Source organism: Clarias gariepinus, chromosome 9, assembly GCF_024256425.1.
Source record: "Clarias gariepinus isolate MV-2021 ecotype Netherlands chromosome 9, CGAR_prim_01v2, whole genome shotgun sequence".
Taxonomy (NCBI): Eukaryota; Metazoa; Chordata; class Actinopteri; order Siluriformes; family Clariidae; genus Clarias; species Clarias gariepinus.
The window spans coordinates 22,441,409-22,464,851 of NC_071108.1; the positions used below are offsets into that span (position 1 = coordinate 22,441,409).

A 23,443-nucleotide genomic window follows, 5' to 3' on the forward strand; every position below is an offset into this window, starting at 1 on the left:
GAGGAGCATGGACGCTGGAGCGGTAAATGCGCAAAGTGAATGTTAGAGGCTTGCCGATTTACGAAAGAAAAAGGGACCGTTGGGTCCTAATAGCACCTGTGTGAGAGTACCGCAATTCACCTCAAGAGGGCAGCGTTTAACGACTTCACAATATTCTTTCTGCTGCCCTTAGTGTACAGAGTTTACTGACTACATTATGGACGTCCGGCAGTAGTTTGGCTGCCCAGCGGGTATCAGGTTCGACTGTGTTACCTGCACAACTTTATATATTTTTAAATACTTTATAAAAATACAGATTTATTAATGAGAGAAGTGACAGGTTTATAACTATAAGTTGATTGTTTTTTCCCTGCTTACTGGTTTTATTTTTGTGAATTTATTAGTGTTATCTGAGAGTCAATTCTCTCAGTTATCTGAAAGAAAATTCAATCCCATTCAATCAAAAAAGTTTGAGAACATAGTTGTTAAATGTTAGTACCAGACTACACTGACAATCACATAAATGCATAAGGTAATCCAGTATATAGTGCCATTTCTAAAATATATAAAATGTCAGCTCATAAAGAAAAATCACAAGGCGACACTTGGTAAACAACTTGAATCTCTTCAAGTAGAATTGACCAGCTTATGTGAACAGGTAAAATCACCTGTTGATTAGGATAAGAAGGAAAGATTAGAGTCACTCGTAGGTGATATCCATGCTAAGGCTTAGAGTTTTTAAGGGTTTTTCTCACACAGCTTTATCAACTTTCCTATACCAGAGATTTCATTCCCCTCGAACGTTCCCACATTACTTCCTCCGAAACTGCCAAAAGATGGAAACACCCGAACAGCATAGCACAAGAAATACCAGTAATAATTAACTGTAAGTTCGGCCTCCTGTCCTCCTTTTTTCTTAACTCCATGCCAGCTACATTGCTATGGCTACATTCATGACAAGAAGCATTTTTGTTATTCAAAAACAAAAGATAATGTTTAAAATTTATCTTTTCTAAGAATTTTAAAACCATATTTGGATTTACTTGTTTAAAAACTTTTTCTTTTTTTTTTCTTTTTTTTTTTTAAGTGTCATTAGTGTAAAACAAGTTTCAGCCTCCTTATTGGTTATGACTGCTCCAGAGCGTTAGCACCGGTGAGATGCGGTGTTAGGCACCGTGAGCCGCCACGATTGCCCGCTGACGCTCCGTGAAGTTCTGCAAGGTCTGAAGCTTCCGCGTGGGCAACCGAAAAAATTAAATGTTAATTTTTTTAACAAGTTAATTTTTTTTTTTTTTTGCGCGGAAAGATGGAAATGTCATCGAAGCGCTAAAACTCTCGGTAAATCATGATGAACCGTACTTCCAGGCACCGCGCGAAACTGCGTAGGTGAGATAGGGGTATTAAAGTTGGCTGAGATGAATTAAGTGCATTACAGTGCCATGCATTCTCATTTTAAATAGGGTTGGGTATCGTTTTTTTTATTATATATGAATCCAGAGAACAAATATTTCAATCAACAGTTCAGGCATTTAAGTGGCACCGAAATGACCCACCGAAATTCGGGTTCTGTTTCGGTCTGGTACACACCGGTTATATAGACACCAGTGCCATATTGGCACCGGTTTTCGGTACCCAACCCCAATTTTAAAGCCTTTTCATAGATGCAAATAAAAAGAGAGGTATTTTAAATGACTAAGTATCAAAAAACTGAATTTTAACACATTAAAATAAATAAATATACAAAAACACTAAGGTATGCAACTTAACTTTCAGACCTAATAGTTTTAAAATCTACAGCTCAGACATAAGAAATAAGCCTTTACTAACAATTGCTGTCGTTTTCTCTTGCTGGTTTCTTCATCATTTGGCTTGCTGATATTTTTATTGCTCTCTTCCATTTTGCAGCCCGCAACAGAATGCTCCATGAAATACACAGCTCTCTGTTTGCGTCTCCTTCCGCTTTTTGGGTGACGTAAGCGTTTCTTCTTCATTTGTGTTTACTGGCGGCTTGCATCTGGAAGCGCATTTTGTCAAAAGCTTGCATATAATGCAAGCATAACTAGGGCTGGGTATCGAGTTCGATACTTTTGAAGCACCGACCGAATCGTCTCGATACTATCGAGTATCGAAAAAATCATTTTCGTTCAGTGCCAAATTTCGATACCCAAAAGTATAATCTTGTCATGGTCAGTGAGCTACAAAAAGTGCGGCATCCTTAATGTTCCCGGATCAAATGCTGGTGATTGGCTGCTGCGAGACTGCCTTAAAAATCAATAGTTTACAGCGGTTACGCCCACTCGCCCAGAACTTGTCAAATGTGAGGCTGTAATGCACACTACACTTTAAACCGTAGCAAAAGATTTTACGCAAACGATGTTTAAGCGATCAAAAGTATGGCTACATTATGCCAAGATTGACGGTAACAGCGTGCGATGCAATATTTGTAAAAAGGTTATCGCGTCCAAGACTGGCAACACGTCAAATATGATGAAACACCTGACAGTACACGGAATTAATTTGCGAGCAGAAAGTTGCTCCGTGTTTGAGTGCAAGAAGATCACGCCGGTGCAGTCATCATCATCCTCTCAGTATTTTCCTGACTCGGGGCCAACAACATGCCCACCACAAGCGTCGTCCTCCGTGACTGATGAGGATAACGGCGCGATGACTGGGGCTCCGACAGGTAAACCGACATACACAATCGGCTAACTTTTAGCGCTTCATGCTTGTGTACCGTTAAAGTTAAGTTTAAGTTTGTGCGGGGTCACTTTAATAAATCATTTTTACCTTATGCAACGTTATGTACTGTTTGATGGCTTCAAATACGTAGCTATGTTGATGCTAAAATGCTTTAAGGTTAACAGTAAATGATGAAAGTTTACCTCACATAAAACTTATCTTATTTAAATGTCCTTTTCCTTGGCTGCATTAACAATTTAGCTTTCATGTTTTCATTAATGTTATAGTCTCTGCTCCTGCTGACCCTGGATTTGGGAGACCATCAAGTGATAATCCATTTACACTGGCAGAAAAAGTAAAAATGAAAAAAGAAAGGAAAGATGAATGCCACAGGGCCGTTACAAATTTTATTGTTAAAGGTTTGCTGCCTTTTTCTACTGTGGAGGCTTCATGGTGGAGGTAAGTACAGTAAGCTGTAAATGATGTTGTAATATTACCATTAAGGCTGTTGGCCAGGTTTGTAGTTAGTCTCTTAATCGAGAGAATTTTTTAAAAACGTTTTATAGTACGCAACAATGATTAAATAATGCTAATTTAACTTTTTTTTGTGTTTGATGACATCAACTATAGGGAAATGATAAGCACCTTAAACCCCAGATATCAGTCTCCCAGCCGAGACATACTCTCAAATACCCTCATACCTGCATGGTATGCAGTTGAAAAAGAAAATGTCAAAAAAGAGTTGCAAGATGTGAGGAATGTGGCTGTGACTGCTGATGGCTGGACCAGCATTGCACAGGACCACTACTTGACAGTGTCAGTTCACTATGTGAGAGAGGGTTCCATGAAAGAGAAGGTCCTACATACAAGGGCAGTATACACATCCCAGACAGGGGACATTGTAGCAGAAGAGATAGGAGATTTTCTTGATGAATTCAATATAAAGGACAGAGTAGTTGCTGTGACAGTGGACAATGCAGCAAACATGGATGTAGCAGTAAAAAAGATGAGTATTAAAAAAATTTGCTGCTTTGCTCACACTCTCAATATAGCTGCTCAGAAGCTTTACACAATTACCTCAGTCTCACAATGGACAGGGAGGATCAGAGCAATGGTTGTGTGGCTGAGAAGATCCAGCCTGGCTAAACCCATCCTTAAAGAGAAGCAGCGTCTTCTTGGTAGGTAGATATCAGAATAGATGAACCTTAGTGCAAAACTCTTTTGCCAAATAGTTACTAAAAATCCTTAGCTAAATCATGCAGTAAAACATTTCTGCAAATAAACAGCCACTTTGATAACCACACACACACACAAAACAAATTTCTCTTTCTCACTTTAGGTCTTCCAGAACATGCGGTTATCCTTGATGTGAAAACAAGGTGGAATAGCTTATTCCTTATGGTGGAGCGATTCCTGGAGCAGTTCCCTGCCATCCAGGCCACCTCCATGGACCATCGTCTTAAGAAATTAATAGACAAGGACAGGTAAAAACTCTGTTCTTATTCTAAATGCTTATTCCATTTTTAGTGTGAACGATTTTGCTAATGAATCTGATTATATTTTACAGACTGCAGAGAGTTTCTGATGAGGATTTTAGAAAAGCAGAAGAGTTTGTCAAAGTTACAAAGATACTTTACACTTTAACCCTCTGCGTCTCTGCTGAAAGGAGCCCAACCTTGGGTCAGATTCTGCCAATCTTAAATAAACTCCAGCACCACTTCACAGTGAATAAAGAGGACTCCTCCTTCACAAAGACCATCAAGGACACTATCTGGAATGACCTCTCAAAAAGATACCAGGTGTGCAGTGTATTCCTGTTGAATTTGCATTTGTTTTCATTAGGATTACTCCATTAACTCATAGTGTTTTTGTCTTGAAGGATGGCAATATCAGACAGTTTTTGGAGGAGGGCACAGCCTTGGATCCCAGATTCAAGCCAAAAGTGACAAATGAAGTGTGGACCAGACTGGAGGAGGAGCTAATGAAAATGAGCTTAGAACAGGTGTTAATTCATATTGGTAATCTTCTACTTCTCTTGAATTGTAGATCAATATGTGTGACCTATTTTTTTTATTGAATATAGACTCCGACTGAGCAGATAGAACAGGCACTTGAAGAGAGAGCAGGTAACCAAGATGACAGCTCTGATGAAGACAGTGCATCTGCAACAACAGCACTGGTAAGAAAATACAAAGAAATCCTATTTTTTCCCCATTTAATTTTTTTTTATTTAGAAGAAAATTAACTTTGCCCTTTTCTTTATAGTTTTTTAATATTTTTTTAAATATATTTTTTAATAGAAGAGGCCAAAGCTCTCTGCCCTTGAGGAGCTGTTTGCTGTAGAGGACATGGCAGTTGAAGCAAGAATGCAGACCACTGTCAGCAGCACTACAGAGAAGATTCAGACAGAGATAAATAAGTACAGACTGCTTCCATCTACACTGTCCTCAGTAAGTCCAGTAACCTGGTGGTGGGACATGAAGGACACTCTGCCAATGCTTTCAGAATTGGCATCAAGGTACCTTTGCGTGCAAGCATCATCCACACCCTCAGAGCGTACATTTTCCACTGCTGGGGACATTATCAGCCCAGAGCGGGCTTGTCTGTCTCCTGAAAAAGCAGACATGCTAATTTTTCTGAAGAACAACTGTTGAGTGATTCTTAAAAGGTTAGTTCACTGAAAAAAATGAAAATTCTGTCTCTAATTACTCACCCTAATGTTGTTCCAAACCCATAAGACCTTTGTTTATCTTTAGAACAAAAATTAAAATAATTTGGATTTAATTCAAGAGCTTTCTGATCCTCTCATAGATTTACTGGATATGCATTTTTCAATGCCCAGAAAGGAACCAAAAACATCAAAATAAGTCCATGTGATATCAGTGGTTCAATCAAAATTATAAGAAGCTGTGAGAATACTTCTGTGTACAAAAAACAAAAATAACTTTATTCAACGATTTATCTATGGGAGGATCAGAATGCTCTTGGATTAAGTCCAAAATATCTTCATTTATAGATAATTAATAAAAGAATTTTCATTTTTGGGTGAACTAAACCTTTAAGCGACAGTGAGCCTCACAAATACTTAAAACTGATTGAACTTTATTAAAACTGTTTACACTGATCTATTATGTTAATTACACTTTGTTCATTTTGTGCCTTTGTTTACTGGTCTTAGAGATAAGCCTGCTGTGAAAAGTGTCACAAACATCCTGAAAAATAAAACCAAAGTTTCTCAGAGATTATGTGTATTATGTAATCTTTTTAAAATATTTTTCTTAAATAAAAGTATCGAAAAAAGTATCGTTCGGAACCGGTATCGAATTCAGGGTATCGGTATCGGTAATTTTGGAACGATACCCAGCCCTAAGCATAACATAATTAAAATTAATTAAAAGAAGGTTTGAGGAAGAAGATTTTGCCTCCATCATTTTTTGTAATCGAATTACTCGAGTTACGTGAAGAATGGTTTCAGCCCTAGTTAAAGCCACAATGGGAGAGTTGGCTAAATGATCTAAAGAATCTGCAACAACTCCAGATGCCAAGATGCCTCGTTCCTGATAACCCAAGCAAAGTTCAGAGAATTGAACTGCATCACTTTTCAGATTGCCATGGGTATGGTCAGTGCTCATATACCCGAATAGTGAGAGAGGAGAAGGTACATTGCTCTTCAGTCTTAGGTGAGGCAAAGGTTGCACCCACAAAGGTTGTGACCATTTCGAGGCTGGAGTTAACTGCTGCAGTGGTTTCCGCAGCAGTCAGTAATATGTTGAGGTAAGAAGTGGAGCTCAAAATCAGCCAAGAGTACTTTTGGACAGATTCACAGGTAGTCTTAGGCTACGGTAACAAAGAAGCTCGAAGGTTTCATGTTGCAAATCAAGTCCAAAGAATCAAAGAAACCACTAATCCAGTACAGTGGTGCTATATTGAAACTGATCAAAACCCGGCGGATCACGCTTACAGAGGACTCAAGGTGGGAGAGTTGCCTAGTTCAAACTGACTTACTGGTTCCAAGTTCCTATGGGAGCAAGAAATTGTCATACCGAAATCAACTCCTGATCTTCTAGTAGGTGATCCTGAAGTCAAAGCAATACAAGTACTACAAACATATGGTGTAAAAGAGTATAATTTTTTTAGAGAGGCTTAATCAGTTCTCAAAATGGCATCCAGCATTGAATGTCGTGGCTTGGATCCAGCAACTAGCAAAGAGTAAAACCATGGAAGACAAAAGAAAGGCTAGTCTAGTACTTGTAAAGGTGGCACAAATGGATGCCTTCAAAGAGGAAATACTAATACTGGGAAACAGTAATGGCAAGCTGCCTCATAGCCATAAGATCCTGCTCGATCCTGTATTGTAGGATGGTGTTCTTAGGGTGGGAGGGCGATTAAAGAAGGCTTCCTTAACCCTTGATTTAAAACATCCTGTAATCTTACCAAGAGATGGTGTCATCACACGCCTAATCTTACATTACTGCCATGAGAAAATCTAGCATCAAAGTAGGGGAAAAACCCATAATGAGCTGAGAGCAAATGGTTACTGGATTGTTGGTGGCAGCAAAATTATAGCAAATTACATTAAACAACATTCAAAATCAAATTCAAATTTTATTTGTCACATACACAAACGTACACAGTATGAAATGTAGTGAAATGTATTATACGACTGCTATTGACCCTAAAAAAGAATTTAAAGTTTACAAATAAGAAATAAATATAAATAAAAGAATACGATAGAAATTAAATAAAAAATTAAATTAAACTAGTAAAAAATAGAACTAAAAATAAAAATAGAAATGTGCTAGAAAAAAATGGAACTAAAAATAAAAATAGAAATATGATATGCATAAAAATAGAAATAAAAATAGAAATATACTGTACAGTATAGAAATATACTGTACATACAATATACAACATGTTTTTATGCAGGAGAGCTTGCAGACCAACAGAAACACAAAAGATGGCAGATTTACCTGCTAACTGTGTTGATCCCTCTCCACCATTTTCATATTGTGGGATGGATAGTTTTTGGACCATTTCAGATTAAGCAAGGTCAAAAGAAATGCTAGAGGTATGGCCGAATGTTCACATGACTAGCTGCTTATCTGGCAAAGTGATTTCACGATTAATGCACCTGATGCTAGCCACATGGGTGGTGTCTGGGAACGCCAGATCAGGACAGTTAGATATGTCTTAAACTGGGCCCTCTCAAAGCGTGCTGGGAGATCTGATGATGCTTCCTTGAGAACCTACTTTTATAAAGCGTGTCAATCCTACCTAGTAAAGTACTGTACACTACACCACATTCACTTGCAAAGAATGCATGTTGCACAAATATGACAATGGCAAAAAAATTTCGGTCAAAAATGGCATTATCAGTTTCGGGCCAAAATAAAAGAACACGCCAAAAATGCAAGCCCAAAATGAATGTTACCCTCCTCTCTTATCCTCGCACAGCACAGGTTAGGTTTTACTCATGCTGGAGCAATGTGCAACATTTCCGCATTTCCCGATCGACAGCAGTGTACAGTGTGTACAGGTGAACAAGCACACCGGACAACAACTAGAGACTTATCTAGCTGAACTTACATTGCGCGAAGTGACAATCCCCTTGACTACTGGCGCTTGGACAAAGACTGCTTTCCATTGCTTGCACAGTTTGCACACAGGTATTTATCTGCACCAAGCAACAGCACAGACAGTGAGGGACTATTCAGTGCAGCATCTCATGTTCTTTATGAGAAGAAGAACTGTTTATTCAGCCAAAAAGTTTAGAAACTTTTGTTCTTAAAGAAAAACTTGCCACTTTAGCTTAAATGTGTGTGCATAGCAATTACATTTGTGTAGCACTGCACAACAGTTTTTCAAGGCTACATAGACTATAATGTTTACAGTTTGAGTCAAGTTCTTCTGCATTTAACCTATATATATTTCAGCCAGAAGCCACCAGGATCTTATTTATAAAACTGCGTGAACTAACTCGAGAATAGTTCAACAAGGAAAAAAATTCTCTTTCCAGACCATTCAGGTATCCGGGAAAATGCAAATGCAGACGAGCTGACAAAAGAAGCAACCAAAAAAAAGTAGGGCTGGACCAGAAAATTTGAATATTCGATTAGAGGGATGGCATTTAATTTTTCATTTTGACATTTGAATATTCTGAGGAAAAAAAAAAAAAAAAACACACATTTAACCCGTGACATCGATCTCTGCGAAACGGTTCTCATTTGCGCTTATATGACTAGCCCTTGCGGCAAACTTGTGTCATGCACACTCGGTCCGCGACCGGCACTAGGACCCGGAAACAAACCAGGAAGCATAAAGGAGACATAATGGCGCGGCACATCGCTCAGTCATTGAGTTCGCCCATGTCGTTTCGGACGTTTTCGTCCACTCATGAGTACTCACTTTCTTGGGTTTGCTTTCAGATTGATTGTGTGTTAATAGGACACAGATTAAATTGTGTTTATCCCTTGCTCACTATTCGAGAGAGTCCTTAAAACAATCGCGTGGTTATCCTGCCTACTCGTGTTACTCCACATTTGGGTTTACCATCCAAGGTTTTATAATGTAGTAAGACAATGTAATCTAATAAGAAGATTCCTGTGCGCTGAGATCAGACCCCCCACTGTGCTTCCTCATGCCTTCTGTGGTAACACCTTCTATATCCTGTATCCAGAAGATGATACATCCAAATGGCTCCTGTCTGCTAGAACCCTTTTGTGTAATCAGGAGAATGCAAATGCATCTGATCTCACCTGTCTGTCTCCGGGTCCCTCTATGACTGACATGTTAATGACTAGTTCTTTTGATGTTCGGGACGTAGCACCATTTAAATGTGCTCTCTTTGCTGAGAATAAACAGGGATCTTCAGACATCATGCCTGCGTGTGTGTGTTTGTCTCTCCCGGTGTTTGTCTCTCCCGGTGTATCAAGGTGCGGCGGACACAACAAGCTAAAACTCTTCTTCTCTTAGCTTAAAACTTAGCTCGGACACACACTTCATCATTTAAAACCTAACAATTTGGTGGCACAGTCCGGTCTTCCCTCTCAGAGGAAAAAAGTAAGTGTTTATTTTGCTCTGTTGTTCTTCTCGGTCAAGGAAGATTTTGTACTCGTGAGATTTGGTTAAAATGTTTTCTAAATAAGTTTTGTTTACCGTAATTAATTTTAATCGTCTTGTCTAAAAGGTTTTGTTTTCAGGAGCAAGTTTTTTTATAACTTTCGTCACGTCATGTTTAAAGAAATATCCGCGGTGTTTTAAACAAAAAAAAAAAAGCTTTGTTGTGTTGTCAGTACCGCCGTGTATTATAGAACCGTTGTTTATTTTTTAACTAAATTTGTTCCGCATTTCGAGTCGCGCTTTTAATAACTTGTTGATTCATCTGGTCAACAACAACTGAAATGGGTATGACTAATTATTGTGGAAGTATTTATGAAAAGCGTGCATTTACAAAAGCTCTGCACTTAGTGAAATAGAAACATTACAACACTTCTGTGGCTAACTTACTACGTCATCAAGCCGCGTCCACGGTTGCTATGGGTTACTAGACGCGGGCGCTGACCCGCAGTCAGCGTGCTTTAACTGTATGCGCTGTAACGTGGTCAGAATGCCGAAATGAACAAATTTACATTCAGATGTTCATTTGTTTTTCATGTGGCTCTTCAAGTTCTCCATCACACGAAGTGTAGCCACAGAACATTTTAATTTGTTTTTGGGTTCAATAGATTCTGCTCGTCAATAATAATAATAATAATAATAATAATAATAATAATTAATTAATTAATTAATAAAAAAGCATGAAAACGAATAATTACATTAATAATAATAATAATACATTAATACTGATAGATAAATATTTTTGTTCACCTGCTATACCTGAAATTAAAGAAGTTGCATTTATTAGTTTCCGTTCCCTTTTATAGAAAAGTCAAATTAATTTAAATTCCCTTCGGGAATTTAAGGGGGCTAGTACAATAGTAAATTGCCGTATATTTGAGGTATATTTTGGGAGAAAAAAAAAATAAATAATAAATAAATAATAAAAACTTGATGCGTTTTAATTGGTTTTTGTCTCGCGTTGTGTTTGACATTACTCGCGTTGATTTATTGATTATAATATTACAGCGACTGTAGCGATTGTGGTTAATTAAAATAAAGGGATAAAACTAAGTTTTTTTAACTAAAACTGAACCAGTGTTGTTGGCAATAAGCTAAAAACAAACACAGTGCTGTCGTCGCAGAGTAACTATGTCATCAAAACCGCGTCCCGTTAGAGGAGACGCGCTCCTTCAGGGGTGTTTTAAAAGTTATACGTTCAGTCTAACTTCTGCTGTTTACGTAATTTATGCATTACAATATTTGTTATTTAGTGAGGCATTTGTAGCGTGCACTTTGTGTATAAGCTGGCCCTGGCGTAGAGGCGCGTGGTTAGAAAATGAATAAATTAATTGGTTATAGCCATATTCCTTAGAGTGTTCTTTGGAACAGGGAGCGGCGTGCAGTTGCAGTTATACACGTGGGAGGTGCATGAGTTTTATTGTCTCCCTGACGTAGAGGCGTGCGAACTCAGCCCGGCGCACCTGAGGTTCGTTTTTCTGGGAGTGTTCTCAGAAACAGGGTAGATTGGCCGAATGCCTTATTAATTCACTATATTGGTATTTGATAAATGTGTAAATGATCTCCAAAGGTGTAGAGGCACGTGAGATTTGAAATAGAATCCATATTCCTGGTAGTGTTATCAGGAACGCGGAGATATTGCACATTTTTGATAATACACCTATAAATTACAGTATTCTTCAGTTTTAAATATATACTTATTAAATTTACTATCGTGGTATTTGATAAGTGTGTGAATAATCTCCAAAGTTGTAGAGGCACGTGAGATTTGAAATAGAATCCATATTCCTGGTAGTGTTATCAGGAACGCGGAGATATTGCACATTTTTGATAATACCCTTATAAATTACAGTATATACTTATACACTTTGTTCGAACGTCACACTACCCGTAAGAAAAATTAATAAATACATTTTAAAAGGTATATATTCTGGAATAATTCAATAAAACGAGCTTAACGTGTAATTAAACCCGACCATCTTGAGGTGTCCGCCTAACTTTGATACACTACAATTAACCAACAATCAAAGCATGCTTATAAAATTATTACATGTGTGCACACAATGTAACAACTGCAGTAACACAAATAAGTAAGTAAATAGATTAATTCTTGATTGAGAAATGACCAACTATTGGCACAAGTTGGATCCCAAATTATGCAGCGTTGAGCTCCGCTGCTCCAAATTCAGCACAAGCCTCGGCTTGGGAGCTCGCGACCGAGCGATATACACTCCTGACACAAAGAACTGACTGACTGACTTCAACTAATATTCAAACTAACACACCTAACATGACAAACATTAGTACAGATTGTATGTGAAAAAGATTCATGTCTTCCATGTTGTATATGACTGTACTCTTGTTTACCCATAACTATATTGCTTTTACATAAAAACAGCAGCAGCAAGATTTAATCATAATTTCCTCAACAGAACAAAAGTACACTGGAAGGAATCAGGCCACATAAATCGTGACAATGTGTGATGCCATTAAACAACCTTCTCTTTCATTTTAGATACAGAAATTCCATTGGATTAGCTGATGGTTGACTTTACTGTGTCCAATGAAATTTATGAATGTTGTTTTATCTAGCCAAAGGCTTTCTCATAGCAAACATCAGACAAGGAGGAATTCTGGAACAATTCATCAAAGTTATCGCAAAATCATCCATATGTAACTCTAATCTGAGATTTTACTAATTCATATGCTGATACGTGTCTTCTGTAGTGAAGGCTTAAAGGCACAGGCTCATAATGAAGTGCTAGTAACCTCTCTTATGGGCTCCAACTGACTCTCTACTATACGTAAAGTATCTGGGTCGAAGAAGAGATCAGCTTGGAAGATGACTTGTATGTTTTGGACACTGATTTTCCTCACCTTACCTCATACACATACAGTACACACTACTGTAATAGTCTGAAAACACACATGGCAGAATTGTACACACATTATAGACTGTATGAAGTTATTATTGGCACCTTCACATGTTATATCTGATGTATGAAGTTATGATTGGCACCTTCACATGTTATATCTGATGTACAGGTAGATTAGTCAGACTTGAAGTCTTTTACTCTCTCCTAGTCAATTGTGGAGAGAGATGTTTGGCTTCATGGTCTGGTTTGAAGGTTTGAAGTTCAGGGCTCTGTCTCTAGAGGTAATTATTACACTTACAGAGAGGAAGTTCATTATCAGTTCCTGTAGCTTAATAGAACCACAGGCGTCATGAAGACACCACAAAAGGGGGCATATCTTCTCATTTCTTTACACAGGCACAGGGTTTTGATTAGTTAAATTTTTATAATTTGATTTTGTAAATATCTTCTATGCCATAAACTGTAGTAAATTCTGTTAGAATGTTAGGGGGCACTGTAAGGTTTTATAATGTAGTAAGACAATGTGATCTAATAAGAAGATTCCTGTGCTCTGAGATCAGACCCCCCACTGTGCTTCCTCATGCCTTCTGTGGTAACACCTTCTATATCCTGTATCCAGACGAGGATACATCCAAATGGCCCCTGTCTGCTAGAACCCTTTTGTTTAATCAGGAGAATGCAAATGCATCTCCTCTCACCTGTCTGTCTCCGGGTCCCTCTATGACTGACATGTTAATGACTAGTTCTTTTGATGTTCGGAACGTAGCACCGTTTAAATGTGCTCTCTTTGGATCTTCAGACATCATGCCTGCGTGTGTGTGTGTTTGTCTCTCCCGGTCGATCGGGCCCGGATCGGTAAGTGTATCAAGGTGCGGCGGACACAACAAGCTAAAACTCTTCTTCTCTTAGCTTAAAACTTAGCTCGGACACACACTTCATCATTTAAAACCTAACAGAAGCATTTAGTGTTGTTTTTGAAGACTGGACTGAAAAGCCATATTTAAATGGCAAGAAAATTGGAATATCAGAGAGAGAGAGAGAAAGCGAGAATGAGGCTTACATTTGGCGTTAATGTAAAAAAAAAAATACTGGGTTCAAACCGCCATTAAACAACAAAGAAGGGGAAGAAGGGTAGGAAATGGCAGGAAACATCGCTAAGTAGGAAAACGATAATTTCACTGTCGACAACCTCGTGATTGTACTGTATGATTAAAGAAAAGCGTTTTATTAAAAAATAAAGAACCTACCCGTTCTCACAGTAGTGCTGCCTGTCCAAAATACTTCTTGTCTTGGTGTTGACGTCAAAAGATATCTTCGAAACATTTGCTCGCAACTCGTGATTATTCCGACTTCCGACTAGGAAACCTGCTACTAGCATATACAATAAGAATTTAGTAATTAAATACATTTTATTTTATTTAAATATTACATTAATTACTAATTATTTTGTGTCATATAAATATTACGTCATCATCGATGATAATAATGGTAATTAATATATCAATCCGTTTCCGAGCTCCATGCTTCTTTTACCAGCTAGTCTGCTTTAGCATTTCGAGCTCCATACTTCTTGTCTTGGTGTTGACGTCAAAAGGTATGTTCGAAACATTCGCTCGCAACTCGTGATTTTCCGACATCCGAATAGGAAACAGGCTACTAACCTATACAATAATAAAAGTAATTAATACATTTTTTTAGTTAAAACATTACATTAATCACTTATTATTTTGTGTCATATTAATATTATGTCATCATCGATCATAATAATGGTAATTAATATATCAATCAGTTTTCGAGCTCCATTTTTTCAAGTGCACTCCGGTGAAGTGGCAAACCTATTGTTCCCTTGTTCCCTTACACCATTTTCTGTTCCCTTTGAACAAACATTTTAGCTCCCTGCGGCTTGGAATCACACCTAACATGGCTGAACACCTGAACAGTTCAGGCCGACACGCACCCAGGGTATTTCGAATAGTGGCATTTTGTCGGGAGAAGTTCCCTAAACCGACACCCCTACACAGGGAGCGGGGGTTATGGAGCACCCTTTGAAGTACACAATGGAATGGAACACAGCCATAAAGTTTAAAACCACCCCTATTCCAAACCGCAGGGAGAGGAACTGTTCTGTTCAAACAGAAAATCAAATAGTGTAGGGAACAAGTGAACAATGGTTTGCCACTTCACCGGAGTGCACTTGAGAAAAACGGCACTCGAAAATGAATTGATATATTTATTACAATTATTATCGAGGACGACATAATTAGTAATTAATGTAATGTTTTGATTAAATAAAATATAATTTTGATACAGGGGCGTTTCTAGGATTTCAGTTCAGCCCCCATAGATGTTTAACACATATTTGGCTTGTTCACAATTAGTACTCGAATGAGTCTTCTTGATCACACACACTGTTTACCGTATAAACAGCATATAACTTTAAACTTACATTGATTAGCAATATAAACAACACACCTATGAGGCTGGACAATGGAATAAACTGTGTGGGTCCCAATAATGTCAAACATTTATGTGTTAATTATTTACTGCTGCTTTTGGTTGGAAACTGGCAGACATAAATAATGTGAAAAATAGTTTCTGATGCAATGACTTCTATCAATGTTGGGAACACAGTGTTAATGTTCCTGAGAGGCTGAACTGTAGAACTGAACAGAGAACTGTACACAAGTCACATAGGAGTAGGTCTCCAAATGAGCAGCAGGTGAGAATAGAACATCTTTTTTCATGTGACTTAAAAAACCTCCAGTTAAATATAAATAAACAAAACTTTGATCATCATGTTATCTAGTTTAATTTAGTGTTTTAGCTACATAAATAAGACAGTAGGTTCTCTATTTAACCCCTTAAAATTTCATAGCTACTAGGCTATTTATTCAAATTCATTCATATAAACAAACATTGTTTTAATGTAATTAAACAAAGCATCTTTTTAATACCCTTCTTTTTTTGTTTCTATTCATTAAAAAAAAATACTTTTTCTAAATCAAAGTGACAAAAACCCTACTCTAAGGGTAATTAATGTATTTTACGATTTGCGACATTATTTAATACAATATTTATCACAAAAAAGGATTGTTCTATCTCTGTAAATCACACTGCTATGCAGTTAAAACGAGTGCACTGAATGCTGTCTGTCACTGTTTTTAATAATTTATGTGCATAACTCTATGGTAGTAAATGTCATATGCACTGTGCAATGTTTTATATAGACAGTTAGGTTTTTCAATTAAAACAGCGACGGCATGAGACGTTTATAGAGTGTTTATTAAGGGCTTCATTGTCACTAGAGGAAAAAGCTGGTGTGATGAGGGTGAACACAGAAAACTTAGTAACTGATTGATCCCTCATGACATTTTGTAAACTGTATTTATGAGAAAGGACTGCACTGATGCAGATATAACAATTTATCGAAAAACACACACCTTGCCCTAATTCCCCCTTTGTGATGGCGAATTAAAGACTGAAAGACGGGGAGGAGCCGAAGGAGCCGAAGTTTGCCGCTGCCGCTTACATATCAAATTTAAAGAGGACGATGGATCATCACCAATTTGTGTGAAGTTTATGGAGAATTTTTAGGGGGGCTGAGTACAAATGCTGAGTACAAATGTGCATTTTTTCACACACCAGCTAGACACAATGGATTTATTCATTCCCTATTCTGATGAAGTGAAGACCTGTTGTTCAGTTGTTCCCCACACTGTTTGCATTTTCCTTTAAACAGAACATTTTTCGCTCCCTGTGGGTTGGACTCTGAACATGGCCTGTGAAGTATACTTCGAAGGGAACTTCAGGCCGATTGGTACGTACCTGTGGAGTTTTGTCGAGGGAAGTTCTCTTCACTGACATGCTCTAAAAAGGCAAGGCAAGTTTATTTGTATGGCACATTTTATACACAATGGTAATTCAAAGTGCTTTACATAAAAGAAAAGAAAATAACCATAGAATAAAATAGAAAATAATAGCAATAAAATGTTTTAAAGAAAAAATTAAAATTTGATTTAAAATAAAAACAGTTTGCAATAAAACTTTTAAACTAATTAAAATGTAGTTTAAAATAAAAGTAGAAAACTAATTAAAACAAATTAATTCAATTTAAAATAAAAATAAAACAGTTTAAAAATATTAGGTAAACATAAAATAATGCAGTCAGTTCGGATGTAGCACAGTGCGCATTCAATAAATGCCCAGCTAAAAAGATGAGTTTTAAGTCTAGATTTAAATGTAACTTATGTTTTAGCACATCCGATATCTTTTGGAAGCTGGTAAAGGCGGACTCCCCTTGTTTTGTGTGACTCAATCCTAACGATCTGAGTTGTCTGTTAGGTTTAAATTCAATGAGCATATCTGTAATGTATTTAGGTCCTAGGCCAATCAGTGATTTATAAACAAACTTTAAAATCTATCCTAAATGTTACAGGAAGCCAGTTTAAGGACCTGAGGACTAGTGTGATGTGCTCAGATTTTCTGGTTCTAGTCAGAATCCTGGCAGCAGCGTTCTGGATGAGCTGCAGCTGTCTAATGGTCTTCTTGGAAAGGCCGGTGAGGAGACCATTACAATCAACCCTGCTGGTGATAAAAACAAGTTTCTCCAAGTCTCGATTGGAAACAAAACATCTAATTCTTGCAATGTTTTTGAGATGATAGTATGCTGATTTAGTTACTGCTTTGACATGACTACTGAAACTAAGGTCTGTCTTCAGAATCACCCCAAGATTCAAAGTCAAAGTCAACTTTATTGTCAATTCTGCTACATGTACAGTGCATACATACAGTATAGAGAATCCAAATTGTGTTTCTCTCTTCCTCGTTACAAATAACACAGAAAAACACACAAAAAAAACCACACAACAACAGAGCTAAGGTAATTGAGTTACTGTCCTGTCCCTTTTTGCAGGACAGTAACTCTATTAGTTCTAATAGAACTGTTTCCAAACAGTTTAACACACTTTTGAGAAAAGATGTGGTAAGTGTCGATTTGAGGTGCTGTACTGTTTCTTTCAAGATTTTGCTGTCAATTGCTTGAAAGACAGACATAGTAACTGTTTTTTGAGGTTGTGTTTAAGTTTTTCTGATCTCTGCACAACTTCATGTGTTAATAGCCCTTCTAATATTACTGATTTTCTCAGAGAAAAAGGAAGCGAACTCATTGAGTTTGAGTCAGGAGAGCATTTCAATGGGCATCTGACTAGGTGGGTTTGTCAGTCTCTCAACAATAGCAAAAAGAGTGTTGTTTATGTTGCTGTTTATAATGTTAGAGAAGAAGGTCTGTCTAGCTGTGGCTAATTCTACAGTAAAAGCATGAAGGCTGTACGTATTTATAGATGCTATAGTGAATTTCAATTTCCGTCTTCAGCCACATACATTCAGCTTTTCGACATTGTCTTTTCATATTCTAAACTGCTGTTGATTTTCTTCATGGTGATTTCTGTCTGCCCGCCTTCCGGAACTTTTCCGAAGCAATATTATCAATAACATACTTAACTTTGGAGTTAAAGGAATCAAGGAGAAGATCAACAGTGTCTGCAGAAATGCTTGGTGTTAAAGATATAGCCTTCATGAATAGTGCACTTGTGTTCTCATTTATGCATCTTTTTCTGACAGACATAGATCTAGATTCAGTGGTAACAAAGATCAATATATCAAAGAAAATACAGAAGTGATCAGATAGCGCTACGTCCTTTATAACAATGAATGAGATGTTTAGACCCTTACTGATGAGTAAGTCTCTAGTGTGTCCACGATTATGTGGGGCCCGTGCACATGCTGAAACAGGTCAAAAGTGTTTAAAACACATAATTTCTTTTGTAATATTGATTTCTACATTATATAGCAGTTCTGTAAACTCTTCAATAAAGTCTGGAGAATATTTTGGAGGTATGAATATAATGATTGGATCCAAGATGGCGGATTTTGGAGGTATGTATATGATGATTGGATCCAAGATGGCGGCGCGGCAGTAGCACGCAGCAGCCGCTCCAGAGCCAAAATGGTGCTACATTGTTTACGTTTTGTGTGTAGCGCGTTTATTTTACTATGTGTATGAATATCGTCACAACTGGTGTTCGTACATACAACAGCCAGACACTTTTCAACCTAAATAACCCGGTTAATGATATTCACGATAAGCTGCGGGAAAAGCTACGCGACCTCGGCTTGCTGCGTGAACCAGGCCTTCAAGCCTCGGTGTTGCCTGATGCCGGAGGCCGGAGGCCGGAGGAAGGGTCATCGGAAGCGGTGCGCGAGGAAGCGGAAGCACGGCAAGCGGGCGGGAGTCTGTGCTAGGCTAAAAACAAACCCTAGCTGGCTGGCTCTCCCGTCCATCATCTTATCTATTCAATTCAATTCAATTCAATTTTATTTGTATAGCGCTTTTAGCAATTTTCATTGCCGCAAAGCAGCTTTACACAGTCACATCTTATCTAATGTCTGCTCCCTGGACAATGAACTGGACTACATCCGACTCCAGCAGGCTACACAGCATGAGGTTAGAGACTGCTGTGTCTTTGTTTTCACAAAAACATGGCTCAGCGACAGAGTACCGGACGCCGCTATTCAGCTAGATGGGTGTGATGGCCCGCCATCGGCCACACATTGAAGGGTAATATGTGCAAGCATTCACACACAGATTGACTTAAACATGTGCATATTCCCATTCACTGCATTTGTTTAGTTACTTACTTTGGTATTTGATTTATATTAAACAATAAGACACCAACCTCATTTCATTTAGATCTTTATTTAGAAGTGCATCATATCTGGGTGGAGTGCACACATCCTAATTTGTTGTGCTGTTTATTTTGAGTTAATATTATTTTTCCTTGAGTTTAAGTTACCGTGGAGGTGTGAATGGCTGGGACTACTGCGCTGAGCTCTCATAGTGGTCCATCGTCTACTAAGGTCTGGCATGCTGCATCAACTGCAATTATGGTTCCACCGGCCCTACCAACCTGTAGACTAACTGTGGGTGGGAATGGCTGTCTGCCATTTTATGTTTGTGTGTGTATCTATATGTATATGGGTTTGATTCTTTCTTTTTCTAGTTGTTCTGCTTTTTCAATATCTGTTAAGTTGATATTAGTTATTTAACTGCCCTATGTTTGTTTGTTTGGTTGTTTAGTTTGTTGTGATGTTGTGGTTCCCCTATGTGTTTAAAAATGGACTGGTCCATCCCTATAAATGTGGTCCCATTGTATTGTCTGGGGGGGGGATTGAGGGTAGTTGTTTTCATGTTTAGTTTGGTTTAAAGTTCTTTCTGCTGTGGTTTGTTGGATTCAGTTAAGTTCTTCTGAGTTTATTGGTTTGAATTTAACTTTGATTCTTTTGACCTTTTTAATAGTTTATTTGATTTAAAAGATGAATATTGTGCTCTTTAAGTTAAATGTGCAATTTTTGATTTATTAAAACTGTCATTTGGGTGAAAGTGTGCTGTTCTACGTCCCCTCATTTATTTGGGCTGCAAAGGCCCTCACAAGTGGTGTCAGAAGTGGGATTTCCCAGCAGGGGTGTAGATGCTTCAACCCATTTTTTTTCTTTGTTTATACTACCCCATGAGCCATGAGTCGGGCTGGAAGGAAGGCGGTTACAAAAACTCCAGAAGAGCAACCTGGGGAAGTTCTCCAAGAGCTGGCTGAGGAGGGAACTCAGGAAGCCAGAATGGCTGGTGAGTTGATGGAGGAAGGTATGGAGCCGACACTTGCTGACTTGACTGGGTTGTTCCGAGTTCATATGGCAAAAATGGATGCCATGGAAACCCAGAGGATTCAAGAGTATGCTCAGCAAGAACGTCGTTTCAAAGCTTTACAGCACCAGTTTAGTTTGTTGCAGCTTGAAGTACAGGCTCGCACAACTCCAACACCCGATCCATTGCTGACTGCTGAAGACCCCTCAGAAAGGCCAGATCTCAATGAGGAGGAGGCTGCCATTAGCCGCCCACCATCTCAGTTGACTACTTACCGGAAAGACCCCTCTGAAGTTCGACTTACAGGTCAGTGTCAATTTAAAGACCCTAAACTTGTCAAGTTGTCTGAAACTGATGACATTGAACATTTTTTAATTACCTTTGAGAGAATTGCAGTAGCCTGTCGGTGGCCAAAGGAAGATTGGGCATTCCGTCTCATCCCTCTCTTGACTGGTAAGGCCAGATCAGCTTATGTACATATGGATGTGGATAATTCTCTTGAATATGAGGAAGTCAAAACTGCAATTTTAAGGAAATATGACATCAACCGGGAGACGTACAGACAAAGATTTCGTTCTCTGGAGGTGGAACCCCTTGAGAGCCCCAAGGAACTGTATGTGCGTTTAAAAGAACTGTATGGGAAATAGATTCAACCTAAAATAAAATCTATTGATGAAATTGGTGAAATAATAATCCTTGAACAGTATCTAAGAATGCTTTCTCCTGAGCTACAGGTTTGGATCCGGGAACATGATCCTCAAACTGCTTCAGAAGCTGCAGTGCTGGCGGATGTGTTTGTGGCTGCACGGAAGAAGGGCCAGTTATGGTGTCGGAAAGCCACCAGAGAGACTGGCAAATTAAATCTTCCCAGGCAGACTCCCAGGAACTTATTCAGTGTTGGTAAGCCTCCCGTAGGAGGTTCTGAACCTTTGAGTTCTCTTAAGGGTCCAAGGAAAGTGCCAATTTGTTATTTATGTGGCCAGGAGGGGCATACTAAGCCAATGTGCCCTCAAAATGCTGTTAAAACTACTCATCTGTGTTATGTACCCAGCAGTTGCAGGAAGCCACCAGGAATGTCCGAGTGGTCGCCGCAGGTCATAACAGTGGAGGTAAATGGAAGGAAGGTAAAGGCCCTTCTTGATACTGGTAGTGATCAAACATTGGTTCATCAGAAATATGTTCCCTCTACGTTACTTCGATTCAGGGATAAGAAACCCATACGCTGTGTCCATGGGGATGAGAAGCTGCTTCCTGTTGCTGATGTGTACATTAAGATAAAGGGACAAACTTACTTCTTAGATGTGGGTGTAGCGGATAACCTTCCATTTCCTGTGGTTTTGGGTCAAGACCTACCAGTGCTTTGGGACTTGTTGCAGGCAAGGCCCACATGTAATTTGGTAGTCACCCGAGCTAAAGCAAATCAATCAGAGGAAAAGAAACCATTATTGAGTACTCTGCCTTTTTTTGACACGGATATAGAAACCCCTGATTCAGTAAAGTTGAGGAAGCCTCGTCGACAGAAAAGGTGGGAGAAAATTAAATATAATGCTTCTAAAACATCAGGTGAATCTTTGCCTGACTTTTGTCCAAAGTTTCAGGTGCCCAGCAACATTGCTCAGTTACAACAGGAGGATGCCTCTCTCGGCCCTTTTCTGGACCGGGCAAAGATGGGAGGTAAAGAGTATGCGGTTGATGCTGGTAAATCAAAGGAGAGCTACTTTCTGAAGCAAGGAATACTTTACCGTCGTTTTGGGTCGATGACACAGCTTGTGGTACCACAGTCTGTCCGTGAGGTTATTCTCGTCCTGGGTCATTCGATTCCCTGGGCTGGCCACCTAGGGAAAAGTAAAACCATTGCCAGGATACGAAGGTATTTTCATTGGCCTGGAATGAAGGAGGAGGTAACCAAATATTGTAGAAGCTGCCCAGAATGTCAGAAAGTCTCTGTGCAAGGTCCTTGTCGTGTCCCTCTTCAACCTCTTCCCATTATAGGTACTCCTTTTGAAAGGCTGGGGATGGATGTTGTTGGCCCTGTGGAACGAAGTCGCTCAGGTAATAGATTTATGCTTGTTATAACTGACTATGCTACACGATATCCAGAAGTGTTTCCATTGAAATCTATCAAGGCAAAGTATGTGGCTACCTGTCTAGTGCAACTGTTCTCTAGAGTTGGATTTCCTTGTGAGATTTTGACTGATCAAGGGACTAACTTTATGTCAACTCTTTTGAAGCAAGTATACAGATTGTTGGGCATTAGGAGTCTGAGGACCACTCCTTACCATCCTCAGACAGATGGCCTGACAGAAAGATTTAATCAAACCCTCAAACAAATGCTTCGTAAATTCATCTGTGACACAGGTAAAGATTGGGACCAATGGCTCCCTTATCTTTTGTTTGCATACAGAGAAGTGCCACAATCATCTACTGGGTTTTCGCCCTTTGAATTGTTATATGGACGTGAGGTAAGGGGCCCTCTTTCTCTACTTCGAGAGATATGGGAGGGAGACTGGAAAAAGAATGACCCTTTGAACATAGTGTCTTATGTAATACAGATGCGAGAACGCTTGGACAAGATGACAACGCTGGTCCAATCTCACTTGGCACAAGCTCAAACCCACCAGAAGGCCTGGTATGATAAATCTGCCCGTGAGCGAAGTTTTGAACCTGGTCAACAGGTGTTGGTGATGTTGCCAAGTAACGAAAGCAAATTGTTGGCAAAATGGCAAGGCCCCTTTGAAGTTAAAAGGAAACTTGGGCCTACGACCTACGAGATTGCACTGCCGGGCCAGGGTTGCTCTACACGAACGCTACACATCAACCTCCTGAAGCGGTGGGTCCCTCGCTCAGAAGGAATCACAACGAGCTTAATGATCAGGAAGGTGGAAGAAGAGGAAGGTGATGATCAATACTTGCCCCAGCCTGTTCCGGGAGACCTTAGCCTGAATCACCTACCAATGCAGCGTCAGCTTGAGGTGAGGGCTCTTTGCTCGCCGGAAGTGTTCTCAGAATATCCTGGGTTCACCACTCTAATAGAACATGATATTGTGTTGAAACCTGATGCTGTTGTGAGAAGAATGAGCTACCGGGTCCCTGAGCG

At 38.9% G+C, this 23,443-nt stretch overlaps 1 protein-coding gene across 2 annotated transcripts in view; it reads right to left on the reverse strand.

The window, feature by feature from the left end:
• The window catches only part of snap29 (synaptosome associated protein 29), a 48,415-nt gene extending 34,106 nt beyond the window's left edge, over window positions 1–14,309 (reverse strand). The window contains exons 1-2 of one of the 2 annotated variants that reach the window (XM_053504882.1): window positions 14,184–14,309; window positions 13,898–14,018 (exon numbers count right to left, since the gene is read on the reverse strand). The gene's annotated coding sequence lies outside the window, so the exon portion shown is untranslated. Of the gene's footprint in view, window positions 1–13,897; window positions 14,022–14,183 lie in introns of both variants that reach the window. The other variant, XM_053504881.1, reaches the window with a different exon arrangement.
• Between the last annotated feature and the right edge of the window lie 9,134 nt (window positions 14,310–23,443).